The following is a 13316-nucleotide window of genomic DNA, read 5'->3' on the forward strand; positions in this document are numbered from 1 at the left end:
CTCTGTGAGATGATTTCACAGAACACAAAGAAGTTTCTCAGAAAGCTTCTTTCTCTTTGTTATCGGAGGATATTTCCTTTGGCCCTAGAGACTTCAATGGGATCCGAAATATCTGTTGTCACATTCCACAGAAATAAATCTAGCAAAGAGATCCACGAAATACACATGTAACTCTGTGAGATGTATTAACAGAACACTAAGCAGTTTCTCAGAAAGCTTCTTTCCAGATTTCATTTGAGGATATTTTCTTTTTCACCATAGCCCTCTATGGGCTTCCAAATATCACTTTGCCAATTCCACAAGAACTGTCTTAGCGAAAGGCTTCTTTAGGGGAAAGCTGTAACTCTGTGAGATGATTTCAGAGAACATAGAGAAGTTTATCAGAAAGCTTCTTTCTCTTTGTTATCGGAGGATATTTCCTTCGGCCCTGTAGTCTTCAAAGGGATCCGAAATATCTGTTCTCAGATTTCACAGAAATAAGGCTAACAAAGAGATCCGGGAAATACACATTTAACTCGGTGAGATGAATTAACAGAACACCACGCTGTATTTCAGAAAGCTTCTTTCCAGATTTCACCTGAGGATATTTCCTATTTCACCATTACCGTCTAAGGGCTTCCAAATATCACTTTGCCAATTCCACAAGAACTGTCTTCGCAAAAGGCTTCTTGAGGGGAAAGCTGTAACTCTGTGAGATGATTTCAGAGAACACAAAGAAGTTTCTCAGAAAGCTTCTTTCTCTTTGTTATCGCAGGATATTTCCTTTGGCCCTATAGTCTTCAATGGGATCCAAAATATCTGTTCTCCGATTCCACAGAAATAAGGCTAGCAAAGAGATCCACAAAATACACATGTAACTCTGTGAGATGAATTAACAGAACACTAAGCAGTATATAGAATGCTTCTTTCCAGATTTCAACTGAAGATATTTCCTTTTTCACCATAGCCCTCTATGGGCTTCCAAATATCACTTTGCCAATTCCACAAGAACTGTCTTAGCGAAAGGCTTCTTGAGGGGAAAGCTGTAACTCTGTGAGATGATTTCACAGAACACAATGAAGTTTCTCAGAAAGTTTCTTTCTCTTTGTTATCGGAGGATATTTCCTTTTGCCCTATCGTCTTCAATGGGATCCCAAATATCTGTTCTCAGATTCCACAGAAATAAGGCTAGCAAAGAGATACAAGAAATACACATGTAACTCTGTGAGATGAATTAACAGAACACTAAGCAGTTTCTCAGAAAGCTTCTTTGCAGCTTTCATCTGAGGATATTTCCTTTTTCACCATAGCCCTCTATGGGCTTCCAAATATCACTTAGCCAATTCCACAAGAACTGTCTTCGCGAAAGGCTTCTTGAGGGGAAAGCTGTAACTCTGTGAGATGATTTCAGAGAACACAGAGAAGTTTCTCAGAACGCTTCTTTCTCTTTGTTATCGCAGGATATATCCTTTGGCCCTATAGTCTTCAAAGGGATCCGAAATATCTGTTCTCCGATTCCAGAGAAATAAGGCTAGCAAAGAGATCCACGAAATACACATGTAACTCTGTGAGATGAATTAACAGAACACTAAGCAGTTTCTCGGGAAGCTTCTTTCCAGATTTCATCTGAGGATATTTCCTTTTCACCATAGCCCTCTATGGGCTTCCAAATATCACTTTGCCAATTCCACAAGAACTGTCTTAGCGAAAAGCTTCTTGTGGGGAAAGCTGTAACTCTGTGAGATGATTTCAGAGAACACAGAGAAGTTTCTCAGAAAGCTTCTTTCTCTTTGTTATCGGAGGATATTTCCTTCGGCCCTGTAGTCTTCAATGGGATCCGAAATATCTGTCTCCGATTCCACAGAAATAAGGCTAGCAAAGAGATCCACGAAATACACATGTAACTCTGTGAGATGAATTAACAGAACACTAAGCAGTTTCTCAGAAAGCTTCTTTCCAGATTTCATCTGAGGAGATTTCCTTTTTCACCATAGCCCTCTAGGGGTTCCAAATATCACTTTCCCAATTCCACAAGAACTGTCTTAACGAAAGGCTTCTTGAGGGGAAAGCTGTAACTCTGTGAGATGATTTCACAGAACACAAAGAAGTTTCTCAGAAAGCTTCTTTCTCTTTGTTATCGGAGGATATTTCCTTTGGCCCTATATTCTTCAAAGGGATCCGAAATATCTGTTCTCAGTTTCCACACAAATAAGGCTAGCAAAGAGATCCACGAAATACACACGTAACTCTGGGAGATGAATTAACAGAACACTAAGCAGTTTCTCAGAGAGCTTCTTTCCAGATTTCATCTGAGGATCTTTCCTTTTTCACCGTATCCCTCTAAGGGCTTCCAAATATCACTTTGCCAATTCCACAAGAACTGTCTTAGAGAAAGGCTTCTTGAGGGGAAAGCTGTAACTCTGTGAGATGATTTCACAGAACACAAAGAAGTTTCTCAGAAAGCTTCTTTCTCTTTGTTATCGGAGGATATTTCCTTTGCCCCTATAGTCTTCAAAGGGATCCGACATATCTGTTCTCAGATTCCACAGAAATAAGACTAGCAAAGAGATCCACGAAATACACATGTAACTCTGTGAGATGAATTAAAAGAACACTAAGCAGTTTCTCAGAAAGTTTCTTTCCATATTCCATCTGAGGATATTTCCTTTTTCAACATAGCCCTCTATGGGCTTCCAAATATCACTTTGCCAATTCCACAAGAACTGTCTTCGCGAAAGGCTTCTTGAGGGGAAAGCTGTAACTCTGTGAGATGATTTCAGAGAACACAGAGAAGTTTCTCAGAACGCTTCTTTCTCTTTGTTATCGCAGGATATATCCTTTGGCGCTATAGTCTTCAAAGGGATCCGAAATATCTGTTCTCCGATTCCAGAGAAATAAGGCTAGCAAAGAGATCCACGAAATACACATGTAACTCTGTGAGATGAATTAACAGAACACTAAGCAGTTTCTCGGGAAGCTTCTTTCCAGATTTCATCTGAGGATATTTCCTTTTCACCATAGCCCTCTATGGGCTTCCAAATATCACTTTGCCAATTCCACAAGAACTGTCTTAGCGAAAAGCTTCTTGTGGGGAAAGCTGTAACTCTGTGAGATGATTTCAGAGAACACAGAGAAGTTTCTCAGAAAGCTTCTTTCTCTTTGTTATCGGAGGATATTTCCTTCGGCCCTGTAGTCTTCAATGGGATCCGAAATATCTGTCTCCGATTCCACAGAAATAAGGCTAGCAAAGAGATCCACGAAATACACATGTAACTCTGTGAGATGAATTAACAGAACACTAAGCAGTTTCTCAGAAAGCTTCTTTCCAGATTTCATCTGAGGAGATTTCCTTTTTCACCATAGCCCTCTATGGGCTTCCAAATATCACTTTCCCAATTCCACAAGAACTGTCTTAACGAAAGGCTTCTTGAGGGGAAAGCTGTAACTCTGTGAGATGATTTCACAGAACACAAAGAAGTTTCTCAGAAAGCTTCTTTCTCTTTGTTATCGGAGGATATTTCCTTTGGCCCTATATTCTTCAAAGGGATCCGAAATATCTGTTCTCAGTTTCCACAGAAATAAGGCTAGCAAAGAGACCAACGAAATACACATGTAACTCTGGAAGATGAATTAACAGAACACTAAGCAGTTTCTCAGAAAGCTTCTTTCCATATTCCATCTGAGGATATTTCCTTTTTCCCCATAGCCCTCTATGGGCTTCCAGATATCACTTTGCCAATTACACAAGAAGTGTCTTAGTGAAAGGCTTCGTGAGGGGAAAGCTGTAACTCTGTGAGATGATTTCACAGAAAACAAAGAAGTTTCTCAGAAAGCTTCTTTCTCTTTGTTATCGGAGGATATTTCCTTTGGCCCTATAGTCTTCAAAGGGATCCGAAATATCTTTTCTCAGATTCCACAGAAATAAGGCTAGCAAAGAGATCCACGAAATAGACACGTAACTCTGGGAGATGAATTAACAGAACACTAAGCAGTTTCTCAGAGAGCTTCTTTCCAGATTTCATCTGAGGATATTTCCTTTTTCACCGTATCCCTCTAAGGGCTTCCAAATATCACTTTGCCAATTCCACAAGAACTGTCTTAGTGAAAGGCTTCGTGAGGGGAAAGCTGTAACTCTGTGAGATGATTTCACAGAACACAAAGAAGTTTCTCAGAAAGCTTCTTTCTCTTTGTTATCGGAGGATATTTCCATTGGCCCTATAGTCTTCAATGGGATCCGAAATATCTGTTCTCAGATTCCACAGAAAGAAGGCTAGCAAAGAGATCCACAGAATACACATGTAACTCTGTGAGATGAATTAACAGAACACTAAGCTGTTTCTCAGAAAGCTTCTTTCCAGATTTCATCTGCGGATATTTCCTTCTTCACCTTATCCTTCTATGTTCTTCCAAATATCACTTTTCCAATTCCACAAGAACTGTCTTAGCGAAAGTCTTCTTGAGGGGAAAGCTGTAACTCTGTGAGATGATTTCACAGAACACAAAGAAGTTTTTCAGAAAGCTTCTTTCTCTTTGTTATCGGAGGATATTTCCTTTGGTCCTATTGTCTTCAAAGGGATCCGAAATATCTGTTCTCACATTCCACAGAAATAAGGCTAGCAAAGAGATCCACGAAATACACATGTAACTCTGTGACATGAATTAACAGAACACTAAGCAGTTTCTCAGAAAGCGTCTTTCCAGATTTCATCTGAGGATATTTCCTTTTTCACCGTAGCCCTCTAAGGGATTCCAAATATCACTTGGCCAATTCCGCAGGAACTGTCTTAGCGAAAGGCTCCTTTAGGGGAAAGCTGTAACTCTGTGAGATGATTTCACAGAACACAAAGAAGTTTCTCAGAAATCTTCTTTCTCTTTGTTATCGGAGGATATTTCCTTTTGCCCTATAGTCTTCAATGGGATCCCAAATATCTGTTCTCAGATTCCACAGAAATAAGGCTAGCAAAGAGATCCAAGAAATACACATGTAACTCTGCGAGATGAATTAACAGAACACTAAGCAGTTTCTCAGAAAGCTTCTCTGCAGATTTCATCTGAGGATATTTCCTTTTTCACCATAGCCCTCTATTGGCTTCCAAATATCACTTTGCCAATTCCACAAGAACTGTCTTAGCGAAAGGCTTCTTGAGGGGAAAGCTGTAACTCTGTGAGGTGATTTCACAGAACACAAAGAAGTTTCTCAGAAAGCTTCTTTCTCTTTGTTATCAGACGATACTTCCTTTGGCCCTATAGTCATCAAAGGGATCCGACATATCTGTTCTCAGATTCCACAGAAATAAGGCTAGCAAAGAGATCCAGGAAATACACATTTAACTCTGTGAGATGAATTAACAGAACACTAAGCAGTTTCTCAGAAAGCTTCTTTCCAGATTTCATCTGAGGATAATTCCTTTTTCACCATAGCCCTCTATTGGCTTCCAAATATCACTTTGCCAATTCCACAAGAACTGTCTTGGCGAAAGGCTTCTTGAGGGGACAGCTGTAACTCTGTGAGATGATTTAACAGAACACAAAGACGTTTCTCAGAAAGCTTCTTTCTCTTTGTTATCGGAGGATATTTCCTTTGGCCCTATAATCTTCAATGGGATCCGAAATATCTGTTCTCAGATTCCACAGAAATAAGGCTAGCAAAGAGACCCAAGACATACACATGTTACTCTGTGAGGTGAATTAAAAGAACACTAAGCAGGTTCTCAGAAAGCTTCTTTCCAGATTTCATCAGAGGATATTTCCTTTTTCCCCATAGACCTCTATGGGCTTCCAAATATCACTTTGCCAATTCCACAAGAAGTTTCTTAGCGAAAGGCTTCTTGAGGAGAAAGCTGTAACTATGTGAGATGATTTCAGAGAACACGAAGAAGTTTCTCAGAAAGCCTCTTTCCCTTTGTTATCGGAGGATATTTCCTTTGGCCCTATAGTCTTCAAAGGGTTCCGAAATATCTGTTCTCCGATTCCACAGAAATAAGACTAGCAAAGAGTTCCACGAAATACACATGTAACTCTGTGAGATGAATTAACAGAACACTAAGCAGTATCTCAGAAAGCTTCTTTCCAGATTTCATCTGAAGATATTTCCTTTTTCACCATAGCCCTCTATGGGCTTCCAAATATCACTTTGAAAATTCCACAAGAACTGTCTTAGCGAATGGCTTCTTGAGGGGAAAGCTGTAACTCTGTGATATGATTTCACAGAACACAAAGAAGTTTTTCAGAAAGTTTCTTTCTCTTTGTTATCGGAGGATATTTCCTTTGGACCTATAGTCTTCAAATGGATCCGAGATATCTGTTCTCAGATTCCACAGAAATAAGGCTAGCAAAGAGATCCACGAAATACACATGTAACTCTGTGAGATGCATTAACGGAACACTAAGCAGTTTCTCAGAAAGCTTCTTTCCAGATTTCATCTGAGGATATTTCCTTTTTCACCATAGCCCTCTAAGGGCTTCCAAATATCACTTTGCCAATTCCCCAAGAACTGTCTTAGCGAAAGGCTTCTTGAGGGGAAAGCTGTAACTCTGTGAGATGATTTCACAGAACACAAAGAAGTTTCTCAGAAATCTTCTTTCTCTTTGTTATCGGAGGATATTTCCTTTGCCCATATAGTCTTCAAAGGGATCCGACATATCTGTTCTCAGATTCCACAGAAATAAGGCTAGCAAAGAGATCCACGAAATACACATGTAACTCTGTGAGATGAATTAACAGAACACTAAGCAGTTTCTCAGAAAGCTTCTTTCCAGATTTCATCTGACGATATTTCCTTTTTCACCCTAGCCCTCTAAGGGCTTCCAAATATCACTTTGCCAATTCCACAAGAACTGTCTTCGCGAAAGGTTTCTTGAGGGGAAAGCTGTAACTCTGTGAGATGATTTCAGAGAACACAGAGAAGTTTCCCAGAACGCTTCTTTCTCTTTGTTATCGCAGGATATATCCTTTGGCCCTATAGTCTTCAATGGGATCCGAAATATCTGTTCTCCGATTCCAGAGAAATAAGGCTAGCAAAGAGATCCAGGAAATACATATGTAACTCTGTGAGAGGAATTAACAGAACACTAAGCAGTTTCTCAGAAAGCTTCTTTCCATATTCCATCTGAGGATATTTCCTTTTTCAACATAGCCCTCTATGGGCTTCCAAATATCACTTTGCCAATTCCACAAGAACTGTCTTAGTGAAATGCTTCTTGAGGGGAAAGCTGTAACTCTGTGAGATGATTTCACAGAACACAGAGAAGTTTCTCAGAAAGCTTCTTTCTCTTTGTTATCGGAGGATATTTCCTTTGGCCCTATGGTCTTCAAAGGGATCCGAAATATCTGTTCTCAGATTCCACTGAAATAAGGATAGCAAAGAGATCCACGAAATACACATGTAACTCTGTGAGATGAATTAACAGAACACTAAGCAGTTTCTCAGAAAGCTTCTTTCCAGATTTCATCTGAGGATATTTCCTTTTTCACCATAGCCCTCTAAGGGCTTCCAAATATCACTTTGCCAATTCCACAAGAACTGTCTTAGCGAAAGGCTTCTTGAGGGGAAAGCTGTAACTCTGTGAGATGATTTCACAGAACACAAAGAAGTTTCTCAGAAAGCTTCTTTCTCTTTGTTATCGGAGGATATTTCCTTTGCACCTATATTCTTCAAAGGGATCCGACATATCTGTTCTCAGATTCCACAGAAATAAGGCTAGCAAAGAGATCCACGAAATACACATGTAACTCTGTGAGATGAATTAACAGAACACTAAGCAGTTTCTCAGAAAGCTTCTTTCCAGATTTCATCTGAGGATATTTCCTTTTTCACCATAGCCCTCTAAGGGCTTCCAAATATCACTTTGCCAATTCCACAAGAACTGTCTTCGCGAAAGGCTTCTTGAGGGGAAAGCTGTAACTCTGTGAGATGATTTCAGAGAACACAGAGAAGTTTCCCAGAACGCTTCTTTCTCTTTGTTATCGCAGGATATATCCTTTGGCCCTATAGTCTTCAATGGGATCCGAAATATCTGTTCTCAGATTCCTCAGAAATAAGGCTAGCAAAGAGATCCACGAAATACAGATGTAACTCTGTGAGATGAATTAACAGAACACTAAGCAGTTTCTCAGAAAGCTTCTTTCCAGATTTCATCTGAGGATATTTCCTTTTCCACCATAGCCCTCTATGGGCTTCCAAATATCACTTTGCCAATTCCACAGGAACTGTCTTAGCGAAAGGCTTCTTGAGGGGAAAGTTGTAACTCTGTGAGATGATTTCACAGAACACAGAGAAGTTTCTCAGAAAGCTTCTTTCTCTTTGTTATCGGAGGATATTTCCTTTGGCCCTATAGTCTTCAAAGGGATCCGAAATATCTGTTCTCTGATTCCACAGAAATAAGGCTAGCAAACAGATCCACGAAATACAGATGTAACTCTGTGAGATGAATTAACAGAACACTAAGCAGTTTCCCAGAAAGCTTCTTTCCAGATTTCAACTGAGGATATTTCCTTTTTCACCGTAGCCTCTATGGGCTTCCAAATATCTCTTTGCCAATTCCAAAAGAACTGTCTTAGAGAAAGGCTTCTTTAGGGGAAAGCTGTAACTCTGTGAGATGATTTCACAGAACACAAGTTTCTCAGAAAGCTTCTTTCTCTTTGTTATCGCAGGATATTTCCTTTGGCCCTAGAGTCTTCAAAGGGATCCGAAATATCTGTTCTCAGATTCCACAGAAATAAGGCTAGCAAAGAGATCCACGAAATACACATGTAACTCTGTGAGATGAATTAACAGAACACTAAGCAGTTTCTCAGAAAGCTTCTTTCCAGATTTCATCTGAGGATATTTCCTTTTTCACCATAGCTCACTACGGGCTTCCAAATATCACTTTGCCAATTCCCGAAGAACTGTCTTAGCGAAAGGCTTCTTGAGGAGAAAGCTGTAACTCTGTGAGATGATTTCACAGAACACAAAGAAGTTTCTCAGAAAGCTTCTTTCTCTTTGTTATCAGAGGATATTTCCTTTGGCCCTATAGTCTTCAAAGGGATCCGAAATATCTGTACTCTGATTCCACAGAAATAAGGCTAGCAAAGAGATCCACGAAATACACATGTAACTCTGTGAGATGAATTAACAGAACACTAAGCAGTTTCTCAGAAAGCTTCTTTCCAGATTTCATCTGAGGATATTTCCTTTTTCACCGTAGCCCTCTGTGGGCTTCCAAATATCACTTTGCCAATTCCGCAAGAACTGTCTTAGCGAAAGTCTTCTTGAGGAGAAAGCTGTAACTCTGTGAGATGATTTCAGAGAACACAAAGAAGTTTCTCAGAAAGCTTCTTTCTCTTTGTTATCGGAGGATATTTCCTTTGGCCCTATAGTCTTCAAAGGGATCCGAAATATCTGTTCTCAGATTCCTCAGAAATAAGGCTAGCAAAGACATCCACGAAATACACATGTAACTCTGTGAGATTGTGAGATGAATTAACAGAACACTAAGCAGTTTCTCAGAAAGCTTCTTTCCAGATTTCATCGGGGGATATTTCCTTTTCCACCATAGCCCTCTATGGGCTTCCAAATATCACTTTGCCAATTCCACAGGAACTGTCTTAGCGAAAGGCTTCTTGAGGGGAAAGCTGTAACTCTGTGAGATGATTTCACAGAACACAGAGAAGTTTCTCAGAAGGCTTCTTTCTCTTTGTTATCCGAGGATATTTCCTTTGCCCTGTAGTCTTCAAAGGGATCCGAAATATCTGTTCTCTGATTCCACAGAAATAAGGCTAGCAAAGAGATCCACGAAATACACATGTAACTCTGTGAGATGAATTAACAGAACACTAAGCAGTTTCTCAGAAAGCTTCTTTCCAGATTTCAACTGAGGATATTTCCTTCTTCACCGTAGCATCTATGGGCTTCCAAATCTCTTTGCCAATTCCACAAGAACTGTCTTAGAGAAAGGCTTCTTGAGGGGAAAGCTGTAACTCTGTGAGATGATTTCACAGAACACAAAGAAGTTTCTCAGAAAGCTTCTTTCTCTTTGTTATCGGAGGATATTTCCTTTAGCCCTATAGTCTTCAAAGGGATCAGAAATATCTGTCCTCAGATTGCACAGAAATAAGGCAAGCAAAGAGATCCACGAAATACATATGTAACTCTGTGAGATGAATTAACAGAACACTAAGCAGTTTCTCAGAAATCTTCTTTCCAGATTTCATCTGAGGATATTTCCTTTTTCACCATAGCCCTCTATGGGCTTCCAAATATCACTTTGCCAATTCCACAAGAACTGTCTTAGCGAAAGGCGTCTTGAGGGGAAAGCTGTAACTCTGTGAGATGATTTCACCGAACCAAAAGAAGTTTCTCAGAAAGTTTCTTTCTCTTTGTTATCGGAGGATATTTCCTTTGGCCCTATAGTCTTCAAAGTGATCCGAAATATCTGTTCTCAGATTCCACAGAAATATGGCTAGCAAAGAGATCCACGAAATACACATGTAACTCTGTAAGATGAATTAACAGAACACTAAGCAGTTTCTCAGAAAGTTTCCTTCCAGATTTCATCTGAGGATATTTCTTTTTTCACCATAGCCCTCTATGGGCTTCCAAATATCACTTTGCCAATTCCACAGGACCTGTCTTAGCGAAAGTCTTCTTGAGGGGAAAGCTGTAACTCTGTGAGATGATTTCACAGAACACAAAGAAGTGTCTCCGAAAGCCTCTTTCTCTTTGTTATCGGAGGATATTTCCTTGGCCCTATCGTCTTCAAAGGGATCCGAAATATCTGTTCTCTGATTCCACAGAAATAAGGTTATCAAAGAGGTACACGAAATACACATGTAACTCTGTGAGATGAGTTATCAGAACACTGAGCAGTTTCTCAGAAAGCTTCTTTCCAGATTTCATCTGAGGATATATCCTTTTTCAAGATAGCCCTCTATGGGCTTCCAAATATCACTTTGCCAATTCCACAAGAACTGTCTTAGGGAAAGGCTTCTTGAGGGGAATGCTGTAACTCTGAGAGATGATTTCACAGAACACCGAGAAGTTTCACAGAAAGCTTCTTTCTCTTTGTTATCGGAGGATATTTCCTTTGGCCCTATAGTCTCCAATGGGATCCGACATATCTCTTCTCAGATTCCACAGAAATAAGGCTAGCAAAGAGATCCACGAAATACACATGTAACTCTGTGAGAAGAATTAACAGAACACTAAGCAGTTTCTCAGAAAGCTTCTTTCCAGATTTCATCTGAGGATATTTCCCTTTTCACCATAGCCCCCTAAGGGGTTCCAAATATCACTTTGCCAATTCCACAAGAACGGTCTCAGCGAAAGGCTTCTTGAGGGGAAATCTGCAACTCTGTGAGATGATTTCACAGAACACAAAAAATTTCTCAGAAAGCTTCTTTCTCTTTGTTATCGGAGGATATTTCCTTTGGCCCTATAGTCTTTAATGGGATCCGAAATATCTGTTCTCAGATTCCACAGAAATAAGGCTAGCAAAGCGATCCACGAAATACACATGTAACTCTATGAGATGAATTAACAGAACACTAAGCAGTTTCTCAGAAAGCTTCTTTCCGGATTTCATCCGAGGATATTTCCTTTTTCAACATAGCCCTCTATGGGCTTCCAAATATCACTTTGCCAATTCCACAAGAACTGTCTTAGCGAAAGGCTTCATGAGGGGAAAGCTGTAGCTCTGTGAGATGATTTCACAGAACACAAAGAAGTTTCTCAGAAAGCTTCTTTCTCTTTGTTATCGGAGGATATTTCCTTTGCCCCTATAGTCTTCAAAGTGATCCAAAATATCTGTACTCAGATTCCACAGAAATAAGGCTAGCAAAGAGATCCACGAAATACACATGTAACTCTGTGAGATGAATTAACAGAACACTAAACAGTTTCTCAGAGAGCCTCTTTCCAGATTTCATCTGAGTATATTTCCTTTTTCACCGTAGCCCTCTTTGGGCTTCCAAATATCACTTTGCCAATTCCAAAAGAACTCTATTAGCGAAAGCCTTTTTGAGAGGAAAGCTGTAACTCTGTGAGATGATTTCACAGAACACAAAGAAGTTTCTCAGAAAGCTTCTTTCTCTTTGTTATCGGAGGATATTTACTTTGGCCCTATAGTCTTCAAAGGGATCTGAAATATCTGTTCTCAGATTCCTCAGAAATAAGGCTAAAAAAGAGATCCACGAAATACACATGTAACTCTGTTAGATGAATTAACAGAACACTAAGCAGTTTCTCAGAAAGTTTCCTTCCAGATTTCATCTGAGGATATTTCCTTTTTCAGCATAGCCCTCTATGGGCTTCGAAATATCACTTTGCCAATTCCACAGGAACTGTCTTAGCGAAAGGCTTCTTGAGGGGAAAGCTGTAACTCTGTGAGATGATTTCACAGAACACAAAGAAGTTTCTCAGAAAGCCTCTTTCTCTTTGTTATCGGAGGATATTTCCTTTGGCCCTATATTCTTCAATTGGATCCGAAATATCTGTTCTCTGATTCCACAGAAATAAGGCTGGCAAAGAGGTACACGAAATACACATGTAACTCTGTGAGATGAGTTATCAGAACACTAAGCAGTTTCTCAGAAAGCTTCTTTCCAGATTTCATCTGAGGATATATCCTTTTTCAAGATAGCCCTCTAGGGGTTCCAAATATCACATTGCCAATTCCACAAGGACTGTCTTAGGGAAAGGCTTCTTGAGTGGAATGCTGTAACTCTGTGAGATGATTTCACAGAACACAAAGAAGTTTCTCAGAAAGCATCTTTCTCTTTGTTATCGGAGGATAATTCCTTTGGCCCTATAGTCTCCAATGGGATCCGAAATATCTGTTCTCAGATTCCACAGAAATAAGGCTAGCAAAGAGATCCACGAAATACACATGTAACTCTATGAGATGAATTAACAGAACACTAAGCACTTTCTCAGAAAGCTTCTTTCCGGATTTCATCTGAGGATATTTCCTTTTTCAACATAGCCCTCTATGGGCTTCCAAATATCACTTTGCCAATTCCACAAGAACTGTCTTAACGAAAGGCTTCATGAGGGGAAAGCTGTAGCTCTGTGAGATGATTTCACAGAACACAAAGAAGTTTCTCAGAAAGCTTCTTTCTCTTTGTTATCGTAGGATATTTCCTTTGGCCCTATAGTCTTCAAAGTGATCCGAAATATCTGTACTCAGATTCCACAGAAATAAGGCTAGCAAAGAGATCCACGAAATACACATGTAACTCTGTGAGATGAATTAACAGAACACTAAGCAGTTTCTCAGAGAGCCTCTTTCCAGATTTCATCTGAGTATATTTCCTCTTTCACCGTAGCCCTCTTTGGGCTTCCAAATATCACTTTGCC

The sequence above is a fragment of the Macaca mulatta genome, chromosome 9 (genome assembly GCF_049350105.2).
Source record: "Macaca mulatta isolate MMU2019108-1 chromosome 9, T2T-MMU8v2.0, whole genome shotgun sequence".
Classification (NCBI taxonomy): domain Eukaryota; kingdom Metazoa; phylum Chordata; class Mammalia; order Primates; family Cercopithecidae; genus Macaca; species Macaca mulatta.